The sequence below is a fragment of the Schistocerca nitens genome, chromosome 2 (genome assembly GCF_023898315.1).
Source record: "Schistocerca nitens isolate TAMUIC-IGC-003100 chromosome 2, iqSchNite1.1, whole genome shotgun sequence".
In the NCBI taxonomy this organism is placed as follows: domain Eukaryota; kingdom Metazoa; phylum Arthropoda; class Insecta; order Orthoptera; family Acrididae; genus Schistocerca; species Schistocerca nitens.
This window is the reverse complement of record NC_064615.1, coordinates 737,974,391-737,997,757: the sequence shown is the minus strand read 5'-3', so window position 1 is coordinate 737,997,757 and position 23,367 is coordinate 737,974,391. Positions and strand designations below refer to the sequence as shown.

At 42.3% G+C, this 23,367-nt stretch overlaps 1 protein-coding gene across 1 annotated transcript in view; it reads right to left on the bottom strand.

Moving 5' to 3' along the window:
* LOC126234599 (uncharacterized) overlaps nt 1-15,901 on the bottom strand; it is a 231,141-nt gene extending 215,240 nt beyond the window's left edge. The window contains exon 1 of the mRNA XM_049943318.1: nt 15,657-15,901. The gene's annotated coding sequence lies outside the window, so the exon portion shown is untranslated. The remainder of the gene's footprint in view (nt 1-15,656) is intronic.
* Nucleotides 15,902-23,367: the final 7,466 nt, after the last annotated feature.

The window sequence follows — 23,367 nt, the reverse complement described above, 5'->3', positions numbered from 1 at the left end:
CCACAGACCGAACGTGAGGGGAGGGGCTAGTGTAATTGTTTAATACAAACCATACAAAAAATGCACGGAAGTATGTTTTTTAACACAAACCTACGTTTTTTTAAATGGAACCCCGTTAGTTTTGTTAGCACATCTGAACAAATACGTAATCAGTGCCGTTTGTTGCATTGTAAAATGTTAATTACATCCTGAGATATTGTAACCTAAAGTTGACGCTTGAGTACCACTCCTCCGCTGTTCGATCGTGTGTGTCGGAGAGCACCGAATTACGTAGGGATCCAAAGGGATCGGTGATGGACCTTAGGTACAGAAGAGACTGGAACAGCACATTACGTCCACATGCTAACACCTTTTTATTGGTCTTTTTCACTGAGGCACATGTACATTACCATGAGGGGTGAGGTACACGTACACACGTGGTTTCCGTTTTCAATTACGGAGTGGAATAGAGTGTGTCAGGCCAATAGATGTTCAATGTGGTGGCCATCATTTGCTGCACACAATTGCAATCTCTGGCGTAATGAATGTCGTACACGCCGCAGTACATCTGGTGTAATGTCGCCGCAGGCTGCCACAATACGTTGTTTCATATCCTCTGGGGTTGTAGGCACATCACGGTACACATTCTCCTTTAACGTACCTCACAGAAAGAAGTCCAGAGGTGTAAGATCAGGAGAACGAGCTGGCCAATTTATGCGTCCTCCACATCCTATGAAACGCCCGTCGAACATCGTGTCAAGGGTCAGCCTAGTTTTAATTGCGGAATGTGCAGGTGCACCATCATGCTGATACCACATACGTCGACGCGTTTCCATTGGGACATTTTCGAGCAACGTTGGCAGATCATTATGTAGAAACGCGATGTATGTTGCAGTGCTCTCCGATACACACGATCGAACAGCATAGGAGTGGTACTCAAGCGTCATCTTTAGGTTACAATATCTCAGGATGTAATTAACATTTTACAATGCAACAAACGGCACTGATTACGTATTTGTTTATATGTTCAGATGTGCTAACAAAACTAACGGGGTTCCATTTAAAAAAACGTAGGTTTGTGTTAAAAAACATACTTCCGTGCATTTTTGTATGGTTTGTATTAAACAATTACACTAGCCCCTCTCCTCACGTTCGGTCTGTGGAATCGGTTCGTCAGTATTTCATGTGGTTTACGAAATATATCCAGTGGTAACGCTATGTGACTCACCCTGTATAATCAGATTTCAATACAGCATTTCCCTCGCCTCAGGAAAACGGAACAATCCTTGCCAGTTGTAGTGTTTTGCTTTTAGCATTGCGTTGGTATAGCGCATACTGTTAAATATTTAATCTTTATGATGCATTTTATAGCGGTGTAATTAGTATGTTTTTTTTTACTTTTTATCAGCTGTGTCATCAAAATATCGAAACAAAAGGACGAAAAATACACCCAAAAGGCTAGAAAAGAATTACCTAGCAATAAACAATTGGAAGACTGGCTTGTTGAGATCCCTGTCGATCATTCTACTGCGCGATGTCGTCGTCAGTGCAGTTTAATTTCGTGTCTATCGGTTTTTTTTAATCATTCAAAAAGCAAAATGCATGCAAAAGCTTAAGCACCCGTTTCTTCACAAGGGCGTGCTGACCATATCTCTCGGATGTGTTTATATAGAAGCAACTGTAGTGGTGTGTTTAAAAACATTCTTTACCCACAGTTCATGGACAGTCCGAAAAAGGACAAAGAAGACGGATATTTCAGTGTACTCTAAGATGAGTTTACGGAGGCCCAAGGTCGCATTGTTTCCACATTCTTGGAAATGATACAAGAGTTAGAAGGCAACATTGTGGCAATAACCAGTGGTCTGATGTCTTTGCTTAATGAGTACGGCTTGAACAGTCATTTAATGCGCGGTTTGGGTACTGACAATGCAGCAGTTATCGTTCAGTAGAGGTGCGTATCAGAATTTGAAAAAAAACAATTCCTTATCTTAATTCCCTCTGTATGTCATTGCGTGCAGCTGGCGGTATCATCTGTCGTAGCTGAAACTTTGTGCAGGAATTTGGAGTTTTTTTGTCAGAAATGTATTCTTGATTTTCCAAGTCCCAGTCTCGTCAAATTGCTTATAGAAATTTATTCATTGCAGTGAATAACAGAGCTAATCCTTTGAAAACAGTTCAGAAGTGCAGTAAACGTTGGCTGTCTATTTCAGAAGCTGTTTCCCTTGTTTTGTCTAAGTAGCTTGAATTAAAAACCCATTTAGAGATAGCAAGGTTTGATGATAAAAGCTATACTGCCCAACTCCTTCATAATATGTACAGTGATGACTTAAACAAATTTATCTTATTGTTTCAAACATTATTTGGAAGAAAGTTAGAGGGCAAACAAGGCACTTCAGTCAAATTCTGCAGACAATCACGACTGGTAAACGACGTTATTTTGCTAATCACTGGACTTGTATGGTGAATTGTTGTACCAGAGCAAAGAGGTGATCCTTTAACAGCAGATGTTCGCAAATATAAGTCGCCGAGGTGATACTTAGGTCATGAAATCGAAGTCTTATTGCAAGATATGAATACTTCCAACAAAGTTTCTTCTGAGGTTCAGAAATCCACAAGAAGAAATGTGAACATTTTCTTGTTTCCCTTGCTTTTGAGTCTCCAACTCCGCTTGCTCCAAAAAGTAAAAATGTTGCAAAACGTATCGTTGGTTCCTATAAGAGAATGCTTATAAGTATTAAAAGAACCAATAGTATAACTGGCTAAGGAAATGGACTTGTCGGACAGAACAGCAACCAGAATTGATTTTAAGTGGTTGAAGATCACAACCGTCCATTGAAAAGAAACAAACAATACTGTGACGTTGCAGAATGAAAATACTTAATAGAGAGATGCCAGCAGCTTAAACCTTATCCAAGAACTTTCAGATCTGGTTATTTTCCTTTTGATTTTACCACGGTCCAATGCAGAGGTGGAAAGGGCCTTTAGCCAACTAAACTGGATAAAAATGTCTCTTCGGAACAGACTGCTATTATGGTGACCGCCATTCTTAAATGGCTCTGAGCACTATGGGACTTAACTTCTGAGGTCATCAGTCCGCTAGCACTTAGAACTACTTAAACCTAACTAACCTAAGGATATCACACACATCCATGCCCGAGGCAGGATTCGAACACGCGACCGTAGCGGTCGCGTGGGTCCAGACTGTAGCGCCTAGAACCGCTCGGCCACAACGGCCGACCCGCCATTCTTACAATTATTTGCAATTCGCAATTACAATTGCAATTAATCGTGTCGATAAGTGCTATCACGACTACGAGCTGCTGGACAGTTTTCGAGAAATCGGCACCATGAGAGCATTCGCCACAGATATTTCTTCATCTGGGCCGCGCGGGATTAGCCGAGCGGTCTGAGGCGCTGCAGTCACGGACTGTGCAGCTGGTCCCGGCGGAGGTTCGAATCCTCCCTCGGGCATGGGTGTGTGTATTTGTCCTTAGGATAATTTAGGTTAAGTAGTGTGTAAGCTTAGGGACTGATGACCTTAGTAGTTAAGTCCCATAAGATTTCACACACATTTCATTTTTCTTTATCTGGCCCCTGTACTTCAGCAGTGGTCGCGCAAGACACCCTATTGCAGGATGAGGAAGAAAATTAAATACTGTGACTTGAACCACATTAATGTGGTGAGTGGAATTTAAACTTAGGAAACTTCCATTCAAAAGTAGCAGTAATAGTAATTAATAATAATAATAATAATAATATGCAATGCCGATGACAAAAAAAATTCCTTGTAAGTTATCAGTGCATTGTAATTTCATTTTTAGGAGGGTAAATAACATTAACAAGCATTTAGCGTAATTTAGCGGAAATTTAACTTCAGTTTAAGGGAATATTTTTTCTATTTTGGCAACGCTACAGCAGAGCATTTTCTTTCTCTCTGAGTTTTAACCGAAAACCTGTACATTGTAGTATTAACAATTTGTAGTCTACTTCCGTCTGAATGTTTAATAGAGTATCTGAAGGATACCAGTCAAGAACTTTTCAAGATTTTTGGTAATAGGCTAGGTATATACAGGGTGATTCACGAAGATACGGCTGGCCGGAGTGGCCGTGTGGTTCTAGGCGCAACAGTCTGGAGCCGAGCGACCGTTACGGTCACAGGTTCGAATCCTGCCTCGGACATGGATGTGTGTGATGTCCTTAGGTTAGTTAGGTTTAATTAGTTCTAAGTTCTAGGCGACTGATGACCTCAGAAGTTAAGTCGCATAGTGCTCAGAGCCATATGAACCATTTTGAACGAAGATATGCAAATATTTTAATATGTTATTCTAGAAGTAAAACTAAAGAAAAAAGTTAGTATAAACAACTAAACAAATGTTTAGTTACGGAGTTATGGCTAATAAAAGATTTTGCCTGAAATTTAGCAACTTCGCTAATATGAAGCCATCGCAAAACTGTATGGTTCAAATGGCTCTGAGCACTATGCGACTTAACTTCTGAGGTAATCAGTCGCCTAGAACTTAGAACTAATTAAACCTAACTAACCTAAGGACATCATATACATCCATGCCCGAGGTAGGATTCGAACCTGCGACCGTAGCGGTCGCTCGGCTCCAGACTGTAGCGCCTAGAACCGCACGGCCACTCCGGCCGGCAAAAATTGTATGATATACAGGGTGTTACAAAAAGGTACGGCCAAACTTTCAGGAAACATTCCTCACACACAAAGAAATAAAGTATGTTATGTGGACATGTGTTCAGAATCGCTTACTTTCCATGTTAGAGCTCATTTTATTACTTCTCTTCAAATCACATTAATCATGGAATGGAAACACACAGCAACAGAACGTACCAGCGTGACTTCAAACACTTGGTTACAGGAAATGTTCAAAACGTCCTCCGTTAGCGAGGATATATGCATCCACCCTCCGTCGCATGGAATCCCTGATGCGCTGATGCAGCCCTGGAGAATGGCGTATTGTATCACAGCCGTCCACAATAAGAGCACGAAGAGTCTCTACATTTGGTACCGCGGTTGCGTAGACAAGAGCTTTCAAATGCCCCCATAAATGAAAGTCAAGAGGGTTGAGGTCAGGAGAGCGTGAAGGCCATGGAACTGGTCCGCTGCGGCTGGTCCCGGCGGAGGCTCGAGTCCTCCCTCGGGCATGGGTGTGTGTGTTTGTCCTTAGGATAATCTATGTTAAGTAGTGTGTAAGCTTAGGCACTGATGACCTTAGCAGTTAAATCCCATAAGGTTTCACACACACACAATTGGTCCGCCTCTACCAATCCATCGGTCACCGAATCTGTTGTTGAGAAGCGTACGAACACTTCGACTGAAATGTGCAGGAGCTCCATCGTGCATGAACCACATGTTGTGTCGTACTTGTAAAGGCACATGTTCTAGCAGCGCAGGTAGAGTATCCCGTATGAAATCAAGGGGGCGAATCGAGGAAGTACAGTACATACTGACGAAACTAAAATGAGCTCTAACATGGAAATTAAGCGTTTGCGGACACATGTCCACATAACATCTTTTCTTTATTTGTGTGTGAGAAGTTTGGCCGTACCTTTTTGTAACACCCTATATATATATATATATATATATATATATATATATATATATATATATATATATATATAGCGCAGTGGTTAGCACACTGAACTCGCATTCGGGAGGAGGACGCTTCAAACCCGCGTCCGGCCATCCTGATTTAGGTTTTCCGTGATTACCCTAAATCGCTTCAGGCAAACGCCGGGACGGTTCCGTTTGAAAGGGCATGGCGGACTTTCTTCCCTATCCTTCCCTAATCCGATGGGACCTATGACTCCGCTATTTGGTCCCCTCCCCCCAAATCAACCAACCAACCAACCAATCTTGCATTATACGGGCCACATCGTATGTTCTTTGTTACCAAATACAATAATTTCATACACATGAAGATGGGATTTGAAAATCCCGAGATCGTGATTTGATAAATAATTATTACAACTGAAGTGGATCTCTCTAAAGTAATTATCATACCTCTCGGTTTCTGTTGTTGCTGCGTACCAAACCTTGTACGATACGTGATTAAATCATTATAAATCTGGATCTCCCCCCGCTCCATTGTCGCAATGCTCGACCTAGAAGCTGCCTCTTCTATTTTTGGAGGTGGGAGTGAATTTCACCTCTAGAATTAAGATGGCATGGAGAGAATAAGTGGTAAGCCCAGTTCCTGATCACCACACTTTTCGCCGATGTTCTAGATTAAATAAGAGATTGCTCTGTACTGTTGCATTTGATTTCATGTGACACTGTCGATCGTGATTCTGCGTCAGATGGGGACACCAAATTAGGCGGTCTCTTTGTTGTTATTTAAAAGGCTGTATGGTGGCACTGCATTTCATCCTCCCCTTCCCCCTTTCATTTAACGAACCATCCCAGCACCCCATCACACCAGCACTCACCACGGTCATTCACACGACTCACATGCATACTTTGAACTTGACCCTGTGGAACCAATACGGTTCCTACCTAAATGTTTCAGTATGCTCCTCGAAAAAGCATGTAAAACGGGCCAGAACGCTTAGGTACGGACTACTTACTACGCCATACATAACGCTGGCTCTGCTAAAATGATGACATCAGCACAAGAAAAGGATTTATTGACTTTTTATTTCGAGTTAGGGAAGTACTGTTAGTCTCCATTGGTAACGTGACTCGGGGGAATTATTGGTTATTACATAGAAATCAGTTTGAGTGAGATAGTTTTCCGGTAATATCTGACAAGGGAACCTCCCCATCGCACCCCCCTCAGATTTAGTTATAAGTTGGCACATTGGATAGGCCTTGAAAAACTGAACACAGATCAACCGAGAAAACAGGAAGAAGTTGTGTGGAACTATGAAAAAATAAGCAAAATATACAAACTGAGTGGTCCATGTGCGAGATAGGCAATATCAAGGGTAGTGTGAGCTCGAGAGCGCAGTGGTCCTGTCGTTAGCGTGAGCAGCTGCGGAACGAGTGAAAAGTTTTCCTTCTTTATTTTCGCAAAGTTATGATCTGTCCGTTCGTTCATCGACGTCTGTGTTCACTGTAATGAGTTTAGTGGCTGTGTTTTGCGACCGCACCGCAGAACCGTGCGATTAGTAGACGAAAGGACGTGCGTCTCCAATGGGAACCGAAAACATTTGATCGGAAGGTCATAGGTCAACCGATTCCTCCACAGGAAAACACGTCTGATATATTCTATACGACACTGGTGATGGCTTATGCGTCATATGACAGGAGTATGTTGTCGACCCACCTAACTTGTACACTCGGCGAATGGGTAAAAAGATTCTTCTACCTTGCCCGATTTAGGTTTTCTTGTGGACGTGATAATCACTTCCAAAAAAGTGATGAGAACATAAGAGTTTGTCACATAATCTGAAAATAAAAAGTTAATCTTTTCACACGAGGGAAGACTTGAACCAAGGACCTCTCGATCCGCAGCTGCTTACGTAACCACGTGACCACGGCGCTCCTAAGCTCATATCTTCCATAATGTTGCTTATGTTACACATGGACTACTCAGTTTGTATATTTTGCTTATTTTTTCATAGTTCCACACAACTCCTTCCTGTTTTCTCGATTGATCTGTGTTCCGTTTTTCAAGGCCTATCCACTGTGCCAACTTATAACTAAATCTGAGGGGGGTGCGATGGGGAGGTTCCCTTGTGAGTAAACGTTGTAGTTGTCCTGGCGTTCGGCTTGTTTGTTTTGAAAATTCCTGAAAACTGTGTACCGGACCGGACCTTGAACACAGTAACATTGCTTTACACCTGCAACGGTCTTACCCGCTGCTGCTTCCTCAAGACGTGCCGGAGAGCTTCTGTAAACTTTGTGGAGTAGAGAGACATAAAGGCAAAAGTGAAGCTGTGAGAGAAAATTGGGAATCGCTGCTGGAAAGCTCAGTTGATAAGAAGTTCCATGACGCTGTTCGCGGGTGATGCTATTATTATACAAAGAGGTTGCAAGACTAGAAAACTGTAGCGTAATGGAGGAAGACATGCAGAAAATCGAAGCTTTAAGCAGATTTCAGAAACTGACACCCCTCTCTCTAACCTTGAGCCGTATTTATTGTTACTGCAACGGAACTTTGATGGGGAACTGGCTGGTTCAAATGGCTCTGAGCACAATGGGACTTAACATCTGAGGTCATCAGTCCTCTAGAACTTAGAACTACTTAAACCTAACTAACCTGAGGACATCACACACATCCATGCCCGAGGCGGGATTCGAACGTGCGACCGTAGCAGTCGCGCGGTTCCAGACTGAAGCGCCTAGAACCGCTCGGCCACACCGGCCGGCGATGGGGAAGTGAACTCGCCAAAATGATTATGGAAATCGGCTGGTATCATTGGTATACAGGGAACGAGAGAGACCTTCCAGCTGATGGATCTGTGAGGATACTAGCTTCAATGATAATATTTCGAATACTCTTAATCTGCGTTTGAGTAGGATTGCAAAGTTTCGGGCGATTCAGATTCCTTTGTAGTATTCCAATCACAAGCCGGTAAGCTATAAATACATCTTTCCTGTTTGCTGTGAAACCGACGGCGGGGAACAAAACAAAACATCACATTGTTGTGTATACAAATGTTGTATGAAGTTGTATTAAAGATAAAGAATATACATGGCAGAGACAATTTGTTAAATTGCCTTGTTGTCGTAGTTGGAATTGAGTGCGAGAAAGAAAATGTTGCGCTGTGAAAATGTGCATTTCGTTTTATTTCTCACGATCGATTAGCAGAAAACCAGTTAACTTAGAGAAATATATAGGCTAGGTTTCTCTGAACGTGTGTTAGTGTATAGTGTAAAAAATTTGAAATAAGTTGGTCAAGAATTTTCTGGACCTTTGCTACCAACCTCTCCATATTAAATATTTATTTATATATGCTATAAACCGAAAAATTTATAGCCTATGTCTGTCGGAATGTTCATTAGAGTATTAGGTAAAATATGAAGTAAATCGGCCAAGAACTTTAGGAGATTATCGGTAACATTTTTTCCCCTTTATGCAAGGTCTCTCTTAAGAATGATCAGACGCATTTTCTCTGGTGTTTCAACAGATGCTTGCAATTTCGTTTGTGCGTCGTGTAGCTGGAGCCAGTCCAAACACGTAGTGCTCATCACGTCTTTCATGCGACGTCCAGCGTCGACGGAAAGCGTAGGTTTGTTTTCCGTTACAAACAAAATGTTTTTTAAAGCGGTATTTTATGTGCCCATTTGATAGAGCGTTCCCAGATTAGTCTAGAGTGATATTGTTTTATCGATATGTATTAACATGGACAGTAAAATTTGAAGAATAACCAGCAGTGACACTGATTGGCCCATGCTGATTGCTACCGCCAAGCATGCAGGGCTACTGAGTTGCTGCTGGATTGCTGTGTATTCTTCGTGTTTCACAGTCCCTGTTAATACGCGTCAATAAAACTAATATCGGACTAGATTAATCTAAGAGCGCTCTAACGAAGGGGCAAGTGAAATTACGATTATAAAAATTGTTATTTGTAGGAAACCGACGCTTTCTGTTGGCAATGTGCGTGGCATGGAACATGTAACTAGTAGTAAGCTACAAAATGCAATAATCAAATTGCAGAAATCTATTGAAACCCCAGAAAAAGCACCTGATGACTGTTAGGTCCGACATCCTGTAAATTACATATATATTTTTGTACTACGTATATTAAAAAATGTGAGGCCTCGGTCCGTCGGAATGCTCATTAGAGTATCGCGTAAAAAATTTTAAGTAAATCGCTCAAAAACTTTTAGAGATTTTTGTAACAACGTTTCCCCTTTATATGTTACATCTATTATATATATTAAAACATATATATAGTCTATGTTCATTAGAGTATTGTGGAAAAATCTGAAGTAAATCGGTCAAGTGCTTTCGAGATTTTTGGGATTTTTGGTAATACTTGTTATAACGACTTGTCTTGTTATATTAGTATAGATTACACCACTTCCGAACAACCACTGGAAGGAGTTAACATCCATTCAACATCTGGAAGCATGCGTAACGAGCGATTTAAAGTGGAAAGACCACATAAAAGTAATCGCAGCTAGGGCGGATGCTAGGCCGGCAGTCATTGGAAGAATTTTCAGGAAGTGTAGCCCACCCACGGAAGAGACAGCTCACAAAAAAAAATTCGACCAATACTTGAATACTGCTGGTCAGTCCGCAAATCTTACCAGATAGCAATGACAGGTGAAGTAGTGAGGATTCAAAGAAGAGCAACGCGTTTTTGACAGGTTCATTCAGTAGGCGCTGAAGCGTCATCCAGTTCCGGAGGAAGACTCAACCAAGACGATGAAAGTAAAGTTAGAGAGATTCGAGTTCACATGGAAGCAATTCCTTGTATGTCCATCCTTCTGACTGGATGTCTGGAGGACTTCGGCCGTCCACTTATGTAAGAAAATGAAACACCGACAGTCGTTCTTATGATGCAATTTATTGTATGGCTACCAGTTTCGGTGCTTCAGTGTCCTTCTTCAGGCCTTAGCTGATGCTAAAGGGGCTACCATCATCCGTATACACGACGCATCAGTGGTCAACATCTACAACTGGTTTACGCAGATTACCTGTAACCGCGATGTTGTCTCTCCAACAACCATCAACGTCGCGGTTACAGGTAATCCGCGTAAACCAGTTGTAGATGTTGGCCACTGATGCGTCGTGTATACGGTATATATACATGGTGAAGCAGGAGGAAAGGTACATGCTTTGAGGGGTGATACTATTAGTGATTCAGAACAAAAAACTTCATATGGACGTATGCCCTATTCCGAATGGTTTCCGAGATAGAATACATTAATATCACTTTTGCACGTTTTTGTTGAATATCTCTAAAACCGCTCCCTCCAGCGAAAACGTGTCGTATTACAAAATTAAACCATATTAAATTTCCTACAAAGAAGGTCCTATTCATTTTTTTCTCTAGAACTAGTGGTTTGTGCAAAAAGAGCGCGAGAATGTCGAAAACCTCACTCGACGCGCATGCGTTGTAGCTTACGTAGTTTTTGTAGGCCAATTTGAGGTAGCAAGTTGAGACGAACAGTTTGATGCGGGGCACTTGTGGTCTATCAAGTCGACAAACTACCTCAAATTGGCCTACAAAAACTACGTAAGCTACAGCGCAAGCGCGCCGAGCGAGTTTTCAACATTCTCGCCCTCTCTTCGCACAAACCATTAGTTCCAGAGAAAAAAAAAAAATGACCTTCTTTGTAGGAAATTTAATATGATTTAAATTTGTAATTCCCTCCCTAGGCCCGACAAGACGCCTCCTGAGACGCGGCAAGGTAGGAGTAGGCAAAATGCAACAGGGAATAACAATATTAATGTGCTAATAGTAAACTGCAGGAGCGTCTATAGAAAGGTCCCAGAACTGCTCTCATTAATAAACGGTCACAACGCCCATATAGTACTAGGGACGGAAAGTTGGCTGAAACCAGACGTAAACAGTAATGAAATCCTAAACTCAGATTGGAATGTATACCGCAGAGACAGGCTGGACAGTGAAGGGGGAGGCGTGTTTATAGCGATAAGAAGTGCAATAGTATCGAAAGAAATTGACGGAGATCCGAAATGTGAAATGATTTGGGTGAAGGTCATGGTTAAAGCAGGCCCAGACATGGTAATTGGATGTCTCTATAGGCCCCCTGGCTCAGCAGCTGTTGTGGCTGAGCACCTGAAGGATAATATGGAAAATATTTCGAGTAGATTTCCCCACCATGTTATAGTTCTGGGTGGAGATTTTAATTTGCCGGATATAGACTGGGAGACTCAAACGTTCATAACGGGTGGCAGGGACAAGGAATCCAGTAAAATCTTTTTAAGTGCTTTATCTGAAAACTATCTTGAGCAGTTAAACAGAGAACCGACTCGTGGCGATAACATATTAGACCTTCTGGTGACAAACAGACCCGAACTATTTGAAACAGTTAACGCAGAACAGGGAATCAGCGATCATAAAGCGGTTACGGCATCGATGATTTCAACTGTAAATAGAAATATTAAAAAAGGTAGGAAGATTTTTCTGTTTAGCAAAAGTGACAAAAAGCAGATTACAGACTACCTGACGGCTCAACACAAAAGTTTTGTCTCAAGTACAGATAGTGTTGAGGATCAGTGGACAAAGTTCAAAACCATCGTACAATATGCGTTAGATGAGTATGTGCCAAGCAAGATCGTAAGAGATGGAAAAGAGCCACCGTGGTACAACAACCGAGTTAGAAAACTGCTGCGGAAGCAAAGGGAACTTCACAGCAAACATAAACATAGCCAAAGCCTTGCAGACAAACAAAAATTACGCGAAGCGAAATGTAGTGTGAGGAGGGCTATGCGAGAGGCGTGCAATGAATTCGAAAGTAAAGTTCTATGTACTGACTTGGCAGAAAATCCTAAGAAATTTTGGTCTTATGTCAAAGCGGTAGGTGGATCAAAACAAAGTGTCCAGACACTCTGTGACCAAAATGGTACTGAAACAGAGGATGACAGACTAAAGGCCGAAATACTAAATGTCTTTTTCCAAAGCTGTTTCACAGAGGAAGACTGCACTGTAGTTCCTTCTCTAGATTGGCGTACAGATGACAACATGGTAGGCATCGAAATAGACGACAGAGGGATAGAGAAACAATTAAAATCGCTCAAAAGAGGAAAGGCCGCTGGACCTGATGGGATACCAGTTCGATTTTCCACAGAGTACGCGAAGGAACTTGCCCCCCTTCTTGCAGCGGTGTACCGTAGGTCTCTAGAAGAGCGTAGCGTTCCAAAGGATTGGAAAAGGGCACAGGTCATCCCCGTTTTCAAGAAGGGACGTCGAACAGATGTGCAGAACTATATACCTATATCTCTAACGTCGATCAGTTGTAGAATTTTGGAACACGTATTATGTTCGAGTATAATGACTTTTCTGGAGACTAGAAATCTACTCTGTAGGAATCAGCATGGGTTTCGAAAAAGACGGTCGTGTGAAACCCAGCTCGCGCTATTCGTCCACGAGACTCAGAGGGCTATAGACACGGGTTCACAGGTAGATGCCGTGTTTCTTGACTTCCGCAAGGCGTTCGATACAGTTCCCCACAGTCGTTTAATGAACAAAGTAAGAACATATGGACTATCAGACCAATTGTGTGATTGGATTGAAGAGTTCCTAGATAACAGAACGCTGCATGTTATTCTCAATGGAGAGAAGTCTTCCGAAGTGAGAGTGATTTCAGGCGTGCCGCAGGGGAGTGTCATAGGACCGTTGCTATTCACAATATACATAAATTACCTTGTGGATGACATCGGAAGTTCACTGAGGCTTTTTTCAGATGATGCTGTGGTGTATCGAGAGGTTGTAACAATGGAAAATTGTATTGAAATGCAGGAGGATCTGCAGCGAATTGACGCATGGTGCAGGGAATGGCAATTGAATCTCAATGTAGACAAGTGTAATGTGCTGCGAATACATAGAAAGATAGATCCCTTATCACTTAGCTACAAAATAGCAGGTCAGCAACTGGAAGCAGTTAATTCCATAAATTATCTGGGAGTACGCATTAGGAGTGATTTAAAATGGAATGATCATATAAAGTCGATCGTCGGTAAAGCAGATGCCAGACTGAGATTCATTTGAAGAATCCTAAGGAAATGCAATTCGAAAACAAAGGAAGTAGGTTACAGTACGCTTGTTCGCCCACTGCTTGAATACTGCTCAGCAGTGTGGGATCCGTACCAGATGGGGTTGATAGAAGAGATAGAGAAGATCCAACGGAGAGCAGCGCGCTTCGTTACAGGATCATTTAGTAATCGCGAAAGCGTTACGGAGATGATAGATAAACTTCAGTGGAAGACTCTGCAGGAGAGACGCTCAGTAGCTCGGTACGGGCTTTTGTTAAAGTTTCGAGAACATACCTTCACCGAAGAGTCAAGCGTCCGCACTCATGGTCGTGCGGTAGCGTTCTCGCTTCCCACGCCCGGGTTCCCGGGTTCGATTCCCGGCGGGGTCAGGGATTTTCTCTGCCTCGTGATGACTGGGTGTTGTGTGATGTCCTTAGATTAGTTAGGTTTAAGTAGTTCTAGGGGACTGATGGCCATAGCTGTTAAGTCCCATAGTGCTCAGAGCCATTTTTGAAGAGTCAAGCAGTATATTGCTCCCTCCTACGTATATCTCGCGAAGAGACCATGAGGATAAAATCAGAGAGATTAGAGCCCACACAGAAGCATACCGACAATCCTTCTTTCCACGAACAATACGAGACTGGAATAGAAGGGAGAACCGATAGAGGTACTCAGAGTACCCTCCACCACACACCGTCAGGTGGCTTTCGGAGTATGGATGTAGATGTAGATGTAATGGGACACGTTTTCACAGGGGGTGCGGTTTTCGAGCTATTCAAGATGGTTCAAATGGTTTTAAGCATTGTGGGACTTAACATCTGAGGTCATCAGTCCCCTAGACTTAGAACAACTTAAAGCTAACTATCCTAAGGACATCACACACATCCATGCCCAAGTCAGAATTCGAACCTGCGACCGTAGCAGCAGCGCGGTTCCGTACTGAAGCGCCTAGGACCGCTCGGCGACAGCGGCCGGCGTTATTCTAGAAAAACGAGCAAAAGTGATATCAAACTATTCAGTCTCGGAAACCATTCGGAATAGGGCATACGTCCACATGAAGTTTTTTGTTCAGAATCACTAATACTATCACTCGTCAAAGCATGTACCTTTCCTCCTGACTCACACTGTTTATATATTTGTTTGTTTGTGTGTGTGTGTGTGTGTGTGTGTGTGTGTATGTGTGTGTGTGCGTGAGTGGTGTAATGAAATTTTGTACACTTCAAAAGAGGAAGATCACTCTCTACATAAGATTTCGTGGTCTGACTTGAAACATATGTATGTGATATATAAAGGGGATAGGTTGTTACCAAAAATCTCTAAAAATTTTTGTCCGATTCACTTCAGATTTCTAGACGATCCCCTAATAAACATTTGGGCGGACACAGGATATACTGTACACACACCAGGTGAAACAACGAAAAAAATTAATGAAAAGTCCTGTCGCAAGAATAAATTGCAGTGGCAATACCGGTCTTGGTGTAGTACCATCAGACATCAGACATTACTAGATCACGGTACGAGGGGAAGGCCGTGCGGTTCTAGGCGCTACAGTTTGGAGCCGAGCGACCGCTACGGTCGCAGGTTCGAATTCTGTCTCGGGCATGGATGTGTGTGATGTCCTTAGGTTAGTTAGGTTTAATTAGTTACAAGTTCTAGGGGACTGATGACCTCAGAAGTCAAGTCGCATAGTGCTCAGAGCCATTTGAACCATTTTTTGAACGAGCGGAATTTGACAGAAACAGGATATAAACTCTTATTTTATTGATTTGCTGCCTTCGTTACATATGCAACGAAACAAGGCTGGCTATGAAGACTCTTTTACCAAACGTAACAGAGGCGAAGACATTCATTCCGCTGATACCCAGCGACGTAAATACGCCCTTCGATTTAAAGTGACTGCTACTTCCAATGCGGCTTGCATTCACTATGAGTATCAACAAGGCACAGGGCCGATCACTTTGCGTTGCATGTATTAAACATGACGGGAACTGCAGATAGTTTTACATAAATTGTCATTTAAAACACGCAGAATGTGTTAGTGCTTACCTTCCAGATGTCATCCAAAAGCAAGAGCTCCGTTAGTGCTGCCGGAACGCGTAGAACACCACCGTGAAATACTGTTTTGTTAGACGACGCCCGATTCAAGTACTTCAATGTTTCACGTCAGTCGATCCAGCTCTGCTATGCGGTGGCGTTTGAATACGTAAAACTGCCCTCGGCGGTACGCTGAAACGTAAAGCCTAAAGTTAAAAGCAGTACCGATTTGAGCGAAACAGCGAGTTTCGAGCAGAGTGCAGGCCGACAGCAGGCCGTCAGCACACAGTGGGGTCTCGCGCAGACTGCAGGCGTTCTCCGTGGTCGCGGCGCCGGGGGCGGTCGCGCAGGAGTTGCGCTCTGAGGGCCAAGTCGGTCACCCGGTCTGCCGTAGGCACCACCGACGCGTCCTTCTGACGGCTGCTGCTCCGAACACCTCTCCTCACCTCCACAAGTCGTTCTACTCTTTCACAGCAGAAAAATACACTGCTGGCCATTAAAGCCGCGACAGCACGAAAGCGGTCTGCAACAAAACGTCAAATTGGCGTGAATTATACTATACTGATGAGCCGAAATACGAGGGGCGTTCAATTAAGAAATGCAACACATTTTTCTCGGCCAATTTTGGTTGATAAAATGCAGAATTTGTTGTGGTACATTATGAAATATTCCCACTTTAGCCCCTATAGTTTCATGAAGTACCGGTAGATGGCAGCAGTATATGTAGATTCAAAATGGCGTCTGTAAAGGAACTGCATTCCAATCAGAGAGCTGTCATTGAGTATCTTTTGGCGGAAAACCAGAGCATCGCAGATATTCTCAGCGCTCTCAGAATGTCTACGGAGACCTGGCGGTAAACAAAGGCACGGTGAGTCGTTGGGAGAAGCGTCTGTCATCATCGCAACAAGGTCGCGCAAACCAGTCCGATCTCCCGCGTGCCCGCCGGCCGCACACAAGTGTGACTCCCGCAACATACGGCGACCGACAGGTCACAGTCAAACATCTTGCTGCTCAACTAGAGGTCTCTGTTGGTATTTCTGACACACTCGTCTACCAGTTGCGGTAGTCGAAGGTGTATGCCAGCTGCGTTCCTCGCCACCTAACGGAAGACCACAATGAGCAACGAAGGACCATCTGTGAAATGAAGAAAGCACTTCGCAGGATGCGTACGTGGATGATGGGGACGCTGAAAAACCTTGTCTCCAACTTCGACCAGTATGTTGGTACCATGCAGGTATACATGGTCTCTCAGTAAGGTGGCGTAAGCCCGCCTCATTGAACGGAGATTAAGTTGAAAAATAGAGTTTAGTAGCAGAAAAAAAAGAGAACGGAATAATATGGTGCATTGAAATCGTGGATAAAACCAACATGTTTTCAGAAAAAAGTTGTGCTTTACACATTGAACGCCCCTCGTTTTATAACCATCTGCTTAGCAGCGTGTTGGGCCACCTTTGGCAGGCAACATAGCAGCTACTCTAAGTAGCATAGGATTCGACAAGTCCTTCTTATGGCTCCGGAGGTCTGTAGCATCAGATATTTACGCAAAGCTACGCAGTTCCCGTAAACTACGGGCCCGTGATTTGTGGGTGCAGAACTTGGGCCTGCTGGGGCCCCAGACGGGTTGCATCGTTTTGATATTGGGCAAATTTGGTGGTCACGACATGAATATGAGTTAACTGTTGTGCCCCTAAAACCACTGTAGCATGCTTCTGACCGTGTGATGTGGACAGTTATCCTGCTGGAAGCTGCCATCGCATTTGGGGGAGTATTTAAGTGGTCTGCGATTGTGTACAGCCGTCACGTAACTGCCCGGATAGCCGCGAGCGTTAGTACGTCATTTTCGGGGTTTGTGGAGGCACGCCGGAGGATTAACGACGAGGGCCGGTGTGCTGGCCAGTGTAGATGTGGTTTTTAGGCGGTTTTCTACAGGACTTGTACCCACGTCCCGCCTCAGTTGGACAATTCGCAAACATTTAGAAACACTCGCTCACTTCCACATTAGATAACACTAAACGCAAACAACTGGGTACAAAAATTACTTTTCGGGGGAGGGGAAGGGAGGTGAAGATGTGACGACACTAACATTGCCATATACAAAAATTAACATAAAGACCCTGTTAAGATATAGGATGAAGACCAAGAGATAGAAAAGGAGTCCACAGCTGTTATCACGCCTTCGATTACTACCCCAGGTCCCATGGAAGACCAGGTGTAGGTCCCCCCCCCCCCCCCCTCCCTATCACAACGCTGTCCCCACCGGTCAGCTTCTGTGCCATGGAGCATGTTTTGTGTTTTGAACAGACTTTCAACTCAATGATGGCGTATTCGGACACGACCCAGGACCTGGTGTAACATGAAACTTGAGTCGTCTCGCCTGGTGACACGTTTCCATTGATCCGCGGTCCAATCTCAGTGATCCCGTGCCCACTGCAACCGTAATTGGCCATGTCGTTGGGTCGACATGAGAAAATAGGGGATCGTCTGCTGCAGAGCTCCCGTGTTCAACGATGTGCGTTGAACGGAGTCTCCCGGAACGCTTGTGCCTTCACCAGCGTTGTGCTGTGTAGTTAGATCTGCTACAGATCACTGCTTATCCCGCTTTACAGAGCGCGCTAGTCTTCAACCTACACATTGCGTGATGTGTCGTGGACATCCAATACGTTAACAACTACTCATGGCTTCACCGTCCTTGAACCACTTCCCGTAGATGCTCACAGTCTTAACACATCAACAGCCGACAAGCTTCACAGATTCAGATGCTCCGTTTCCAGAAGCCAGGGAATAACAGCTTCTCTTCTACTAAAATTTTATAAAAAAAGAATCTAAAATTCTAAAAAGAATCCTTGTCAAAGTTTCTCATGTCAGTGGATTTCCCATTTGCGGCCCGTATCGTCGTTATAATGAATCCCTGTTCGTCTCAGTTCCCCTTACATGCCCTTCTTATTGCGTCATGTGCCCGCGACGCTCCCAGACGGCGTTCAGTCTCGCTGCGGGCGTTGGTCATAATGTCGTGGCTCGTCGGTATGTATACTTGTATGTGTAAATATTTAACTTTTCAGCACAGCCGCTAATTCGATACGAATGACGTCATCTACATTCTGTATACACTGAGGTGACAAAAGTCATGAGATATGTATATGCGCATATACAGATGGTGGCAGTTTCGCGTACACAGGGTATAAAAGGGCAGTACATTGGCAGAGCTGTTATTTGTACTCAGGTGAGTCATGTAAAAAGGTTTCCGGCTGGATTATGGTCTCACGACGGGAATTAACAGGCTTTGAACTCGGAATGGTGATTGAAGCTACACTATGTGATCAAAAGTATCCGGACACCTAGTTCAAAATGGCTTACAAGTTCGTGGCGCCTTCCATCGGTAATGCTAGAATTCAGTATAGTGTTGGCTCACCCTTAGCCTTGATGACAGCTTCCACTCTTGCAAGCCCACGTTCAATTAGGTGATGGAAGTTTTCTTGGGGAATGGCAGCCCATTATTCATGCAGTACTGCACTGAGGAGAGGTATCGATGTCGGTCGCTGAGGCCTTGCACGAAGTCGGCGTTCCAAAGCATTGCAAAGATGTTCTATAGGATTCAGGTCAGAACTCTGTGCAGACCACTCCATTACAGGGATGTTATTGTCGCGTAATCACTGCACCACGGGCCGTGCATTATGAACAGGTGCTCGATCGTGTTGAAAGATGCACTCACCAACCCCGAACTGCTCTTCAACAGTGGGATGCAAGAAGGTGCTTAAAACATCGTTTTTCCACTTTTCAGTCGTCCAATGTTTACGCTCCTTACACCAAGCGACGCGTCGTTTGCCATTTACCGGCGTGATGTATGGCTTATGAGTAGCCACTCGACTATGAAATTCAAGTTTTCTCACCTCCCACCTAACTGTCATAGTACTTGCAGTGGATTTTGATGCAGTTTGGAATTCCTGTGTGATGGTCTGAATAGATGTCTGCCTATTATACATTACGACCCTCTTCAACTACCCTTTGGAGAAAAGAGAACCACTTGCATGAATATCAAGAGCTCAGATGGAAACCCAGTTCTAAGCAAAGAAGGGAAAGCAGAAAGGTGGAAGGAGTATATAGAGGGTCTATACAAGGGCGATGTACTTGAGGGCAATGTTATAGAAATGGAAGAGGATGTAGATGAAGATGAAATGGGAGGTATGATACTACGTGAAGAGTTTGACAGAGCACTGAAAGACCTGAGTCGAAATAATGCCCCGGGTGCAGACAACATTCCATTAGAACTACTGACAGCCTTGGGAGAGCCAGTCCTGACAATATTCTACCGTCTGGTGAGTAAGATGTATGAGACAGGCGAAATACCCTCAGACTTCAAGAAGAATATAATAATTCCATTCCCAAAGAAAGCAGGTGTTGACAGGTATGAAAATTACCGAACTATCAGTTTAATAAGCCACAGCTGCAAAATGCTAACGCGAATTCTTTACAGACGAATGGAAAAAATGGTAGAAGTCGACCTCGGGGAAGATCAGTTTGGATTCCGTAGAAATGTTGGAACACGTGAGGCAATACTGACCCTACGACTTATCTTAGAAGCTAGATTAAGGAAAGGCAAACCTACGATTCTAGCATTTGTAGACTTAGAGAAAGCTTTTGACAATGTTGACTGGAATACTCTCTTTCCAATTCTGAAGGTGGCAGGGGTAAAATACAGGGAGCGAAAGGCTATTTACAATTTGTACAAAAACCAGATGGCAGTTATAAGAGTTGAGGGACATGAAAGGGAAGCATTTGGAGAAAAGAGAACCACTTGCATGAATATCAAGAGCTCAGATGGAAACCCAGTTCTAAGCAAAGAAGGGAAAGCAGAAAGGTGGAAGAAGTATATAGAGGGTCTATACAGGGGCGATGTTCTTGAGGACAATGTTATGGAAATGGAAGAGGATGTAGATGAAGATGAAATGGGAGATACGATACTGCGTGAAGAGTCTGACAGAGCACTGAAAGACCTAAGTCGAAACAGGGCCCCGGGAGTAGACAACATTCCATTAGAACTACTAACAGCCTTGGGAGAGCCGGTCCTGACAAAACTCTACCATCTGGTGAGTAAGATGTATGAGACAGGCGAAATCCCTCAGACTTTAAGAAGGGGTCATTCCATCTCAAATCAACTAACAGTTTGAACCTTGATATCTCAGATTTGGATGAATTTTTTTTCAGGTAATGTACCCACTAACACAAGTTTAAATTTGAAATTTCAAATCTTTCTGACCTTTGGTTTTTGAGTTTCGAGGGTTTAAAAATCAAAAAAACCTCCATTTTGATCAATCGATGATTGTTTTAAAATGTTGTAGCTCAAAAACTATACAACCTAGAGAGCTCAAACTTGCACCATTGTTTTCCTCTAAAAGTTCCCTTCAATTTGATATGTAACATGACTATGCTACGTAAATCTGAAAATTTTAAAGTATTCCAAAAAAACATTTTTTGAAATTTCCAAAATACGTACCCTCGGAATTTTTTATAAAAATTGTATGTATTGTCCAGTCTAACTGACTACATGCATGCAAAATTTCAAGATGGGATCTCAATGATTTCTTGTATAAAATAATATTTTACTACCGCAATTCACACCAATGAGGTGAAAAGTAGATTATTTCTACGCTATGAATACTAAGCTAGGCCTATGTAATTCTAACAAACTTACTTTATTATGTTAGCCTTTTTATGCAACATTATCCTCTTATTGTTTCTTAATTCATTAAATGATATTTTAATGCGAGAATGAAATATATAAAAAAATAATAACTTAAGAATCTTACGATTTTGTACGACATTCACTTTTTATTATAAAAAAAATGTGAGATTTTCATAAAGGGTCAAGGCTCTAGTTTTGGCCACTAGCCCACTTATCGCCACCTTGATGCAGCGGGGAAGCTACACTGCATCCTTTCATCATATATTATAAATGGGAAGGAAAACTAAAACATCTGCAGTATGTCTTCATATCAGATTGCCTGAAACATAATGCAGTCGCTTTCTATGTATTCCAGAAAAAACTGCTAGAAATCATAAAGCAAAACTTGCCTTTTGCACTTAAAAAGATTACTTATTTTTCTGACGGCAGCGCTGCACAATATAAAAACAAGAAAAACTTTCTTAATTTGTGTTAGCATAAAACTGATTTTGAAATTGAGTCAGAGTGGGAGTTCTTTGCAACATCCCATGGCAAGAGTGCATGCGATGGCCTTGGGGGAAGTGTTAAGCAGCTAGCTGCTAAAGCCAGCTTACAAATGCCATATGACCAACAAATCTTAACATCCAAATAACTTTATGTATTTGCCATGGAAAACATAAAAAACATTGACTTTGAATATTGCACAACAGAAGACTACGAACTGTCCAAAGAATACTTACTTCCTCGGTTTAGTGACTCAAAAGCGATTGTGGGAACACAGAAGTTTCACTCATATAAACCCTGCACAGAGAGTCAAATTACTGTCAGGCCTTATCATTTTAGCCTGGATGAATCTCTTGAATATGTGACAACACTGAACAAAATCACACCGTCACATATGGAAAATATTACTGCTGGTTTTGTGACATTAGCATATGACGACTCTTGGTGGCTAGGATGCAGTGAAGAAAAATACTATGACATGTACCAAATAAATTTTTTACACCCAAAGGGTCCAGACCAGTCTTTTTACTACCCACAACCAAGAGATATATTAGATGTCCCAGGAAATACTCTTTTACAAACAGTGAATCCATCAATAGCTACGGGAAGAACCTACACTTTAAAAGCTAAAGAAATGAATGGGCCTTCTCTTGCTTTGGAAAAATATCTTAAAAGATCATAAAAGAAGCATGTTTAAATTATGTACACCTACTCTCACTAAACATTAAGTTGTATAAATACCATGTGTATTAACTTTGTAAATACCAATTGGTATTAGAAATACAGTTCTATCCATGCAGATATCAACAAGTTAATCTTTCTCCCAAGTGAAGTTACTTACTTGCCAATTTCTAATATAAGGAACTTGTTGTAAATGATTACAAATAACACTGGAAAACCAATAAAAAGATAATCTCTGCCATTTACAACTAAGGATGAAGGTGAGTGGCTTTATTCAAAATTTTGACTTGTAGCACGTATATTACCAATTAAAATGTGTTCACTTCCATCTGATGCATAGTTAAAAGAATCATGAACATTAAATTAAAACAACACTATATCATTTAATGAATTAACAAACAATAATAGGGTAATGTTGCATAAAAAGGCTAACATAATAATGTAAGTTTGTTAGAATTACATAGGCCTAGCTTAGTATTCATAGCGTAGAAATAATCTACTTTTCACCTCATTGGTGTGAATTGCGGTAGTAAAATATTATTTTATACAAGAAATCATTGAGATCCCATCTAGAAATTTTGCATGCATGTAGTCAGTTAGACTGGACAACACATACAATTTTTATAAAAAGATCCGAGGGTACGTATTTTGGAAATTTCAAAAAATGTTTTTTTGGAATACCTTAAAATTTTCAGATTTACGTAGCATAGTCATGTTACATATCAAATTGAAGGTAATTTTTAGAGGAAAACAATGGTGCAAGTTTGAGCTCTCTAGGTTGTATAGTTTTTGAGCTACAGCATTTTAAAACAATCATCGATTGATCAAAAACAGAGGTTTTTTTTATTTTTAAACCCTTGAAACTCAAAAACCAAAGAT